Raw genomic sequence first — 4,243 nt, forward strand, 5'->3', positions numbered from 1 at the left:
CTTTTTTCTTCTCCTCTTGCCTCTTCCTTCCCTTTCCTCCTCTTCCTTCTCATTTCTCTATCTTTCCCTCTCTCCCTCCAACTCCCTCTCTCCTTTCATTCTTATCTCTTTTATTCACGTATGCCAGATGCATATACAACATCTCAGTATATACTCTAATACACTCAATCTGTGGGTTTTCTACTCAATTGTATGCCATAGTCAGTCTTCAGTCTTTGTTCCCTGATCTCTTTTGAATGTTTATGGATCTCATATGAAAGCTCTATAGTGTTATGAGACATCATGAAATCAGCACAATATCATCTACAGAAAGAAGCAATAGGGAGAGTTCAGCCATCAGCACATAGATCTTGGACAGACATTATCAATGGTGTATGAACTGGATTCAATAACAAATAAGTAGAATAAGCTGGACTACATTTAGAAACAGCAGAGTATTTGTAATAACTTCTCCTGATCTGTTCTCCCTCCATAAAGACCTTTATAATATTATTTTTATTCCATTGATTTTGTATGTTTATTCATCATGGACCATCACCCTCTCAGGAAAATAAAAATTAAAAAGGCAAAAAGGCTCCAATGGGGAATAGAGAGACATAGTCAGTGCAGTGTGACTGGGATGCAACACAGAATCAATGAAGAATTGTACTGGGCAAGTAGCACAAAATTATTAGGTAGATAGATAGATAGATAGACAGACAGACAGACAGACAGACAGATAGATAGATAGACAGACAGACAGACAGACAGATAGATAGATAGATAGACAGACAGACAGACAGATAGATAGATAGATAGATAGACAGACAGACAGACAGACAGACAGACAGACAGACAGACAGACAGACAGATAGATAGACAGACAGACAGACAGACAGACAGATAGATAGATAGACAGACAGACAGACAGACAGATAGATAGATAGATAGATAGATAGATAGACACACAGACAGACAGACACACAGACAGACAGATAGATAGATAGATAGATAGATAGACAGACAGACAGACAGACAGATAGATGCATGAATAAAAAGTCAAAGGGAAAAGTTTTAGAATGTAAGAACACTGAGGGCAAGTATAGCTTCAGATTTGTATTTGTATTCCTTATGTCTAGTACAGTACCTGGCACATGTTACTTGTTTAATAATTGTTTGCCAATCAATTAATATAGAGATGGAAGAATAACTAATGGTCATGCTGCATATTTCACTATTATCTGATCAATGTCAAGAGATTTAAAGCAAGGCTTGAGAATAACTGGTAGACAACTGTGTATCTTTATTGAAGATCTTGGACAAGATCTGGAACAGATTCCAAGTCGGGAATGGGTCGATAGCCTTGATATGAGTTCCAACCTTAATGACATCACAGACTCAGTCACAAATCCACCAAATTATAGGTTGTAAAGCACTTCATCAAACCACCCTAGGAGAGAGCACAAGTCCAATTATTTCCATTTCACGGATAAGGAAGCTAAATCCCATAGATATCTTTACAATCATGTGACTAAAGGAGTAGTCTTTAAATTCAAAGTCTCCTTATAGCAAGAATACTGTTCTTTGAATTACCTAAACTGTATCTAATGAGAATTTGTGCCTAAAAATTTAATATAAAAAAGGCATTCATGTCACTTTTAAATCTATATTTACATTTTGCAACACTATGACTGAGGTAAAATTGTTGAAGCTAAAATGTATATCAGTCTTGTCATATAATTATCTAGTTTTTCATTAAATAATTGAGTCAAACTAGAACTATATTTTTTAATCAGATGGCAATATATGTTGGATAATTTTAATACAATGGGAAGTCATTTCTATTTAAGATGTATTTCTTTCATTGAAATTAATTGCATTAAACATTTCACCTAACCTCAAAAAAAAAGTATGCACTGATTATAAAGGAGAATTCAAGGAAAAAAAGAAGACTTTGGAAAGCTAATTTTTGTGAAAGCATTTTTTTAAATTAAGAAAAGAGGCCTTGATGCTCTAACATATCTATAAAAGAATTGCAACCTTCTCTAAAAGTGTTCTTATTACTTTTGTTTTATGTTTCTGCCCGTAATTGTGAGACAAAGTGACTTGGGTAGTTCATTTTAGTTCTTTCCAGGTAAAAATACTCTAATTCTTCTCTACCATGCTGAGATTTCCCCTTCTTTTTCTGTATCTATGCTTTCAAATATGTTCATAATAAAGGCTTATCATATTGTGAATACTTCCAAGAAAAAAAATCACATTGTTTCTAAATTCCCAAGTAAACACTGAAAAACATCTGGTAATTGAAAAGTCATAATCCAGTACTACAGCAACAAACTGTTTATACAAGAGGATATTTGTGATTTGAATACTAGTTGTCATCAAATCTTGCAAGTATATGTTATAACAAGAATGTGCCTTGTTCAGAATAGACACATCCTACAGTTGGATAAACTAATGCTATGTATATTGAGCTATAGACAGAAATTCCAGGTATGATAAGCAAACTTAAGGCAGGGGATCATTTGAAGTCAGTAAAAACTTCATTCTACAGTAAAAATGCATATTTTCATATTTATATGTATGTATACACACATGTATATTCACATACCTGTATTTATATGTATGTATGTATGTAGGTATATACACCCATACATTTTCTTGACAGTGAGATAAGTAATTATTTTATTGTATTTTTTTAAGTTTCTGTCACCTGTTAAGTACTTAATAAATATTTGTGGAAACCCATCACATTTTGATGATAACATTCCAAGGTAAATTTAATAATCCATTAAATGAAGAACATTATGTTGCTCTGAGATTAGAGGTCACTAAATTTGAATAATAAAAGTTCCAATGTGTAGCATTAATTTATATTGTGGAATTATTCTATTAAAATCCCACTCTTATGTCTTACTGTCTATAGTATGAAGGTAATCCTAGGTTCTGGAGGGCTCTGCAAATGGAAAGCAGGCCTTGACCAGTGTCACTAAGGACCTATAGGCCAACTGAAGTGTTTTTTATGTCTGTCATCCAAAAAACAACCAAGTCAAGTTTAGGAAGGCTCATTACCATCAGGTTGAAGACTAGATGATGATTTTTTTAAAACAATCACAGGCACAGCAGCTCATAAAGACTATCTACTATTACCAAGGAGATTGAAATACAAAGGTAGAATTTATATGCTTTAGTCAAGTTATTATAAAATCAGAAGACCTGTGATCCATTGGCACTAAACATGAAATTTATTATCCTAGATCACTAAGAGGTTAGGCAACTTATCCAGGATTACACAGCTAGTATATATCAGAGTACTTTAATGCAGGGATTTCTGATTCTGAGGCTGCTTTACATACTTCACCATGCTACCTCATATTTTGGGATGAGTTGCTAAAATAGGGGTGATATGAATAGTTTTCTCTCCACAGTCCTAGTAGCTAAAGTTGGAGGTGACTATCATTAGAATGGCTGAGGACTTAGTTTGCATAATGAATTGGTAAAAGTTTCTTTTTTTAATGTATATAACTGAGATTTTAGAATTTTGAATTAAACATGATTTAGATTAACTGAACAAATGTATTATAATACACATATATACATATATATACACATATATACACACTAATTTTCAGTATCAGAAAAAAGTAAAATAATTAGGGAAGAAGGAGGAGGAGGGAGAGGAGGAAGACTAATATTTATATAGTTCTTACTGTGTGCCAGGAACTGTACTAAGTACTTTACAATTGTCATTTCATTTAATCGGCACAACAACCCTGGGAGATAAGTATTATTACTACTCACATTTTACAGATGAAGAAACTGAGGTAAACAAAGTTTTAAGTGACTTGTTATGGGTCTTATAACTAGTAACTTTCTGAGGCTGGTTTTGAACTCAGGAATTCCTGACTCCAGGCCTGGCACTCTATCCACTGATCTACCTAACATAGAAATAATATTTAAGAATAGGGAAGTGATAGTACCATTATATTCCAACCTGTTCGGATCACACCTAGAATATTGTGTTCAGTTCTAAAATTTAGGAAGGATATTAAGAAGCTAGAAACAGGCCCAAGAATGACCAGGAATTTGAAATTACTGGGAATTGTTTTGTTAAGGAGGGAAAATACACAAAGGGAACCTGATAACTCTCATGTAGAAGCAGAAAGACACTTGTTCTGCCCATGCTAGAAGGGCAAAAGTTACAAAGAGCAAAGTTTGGCTTGATATCAATCAATCTTCAAAAATTTTTTAAGCATCAGGCACC

The sequence above is a fragment of the Vombatus ursinus genome, unplaced genomic scaffold (assembly GCF_900497805.2).
Source record: "Vombatus ursinus unplaced genomic scaffold, bare-nosed wombat genome assembly UNPS02014874.1, whole genome shotgun sequence".
Classification (NCBI taxonomy): Eukaryota; Metazoa; Chordata; class Mammalia; order Diprotodontia; family Vombatidae; genus Vombatus; species Vombatus ursinus.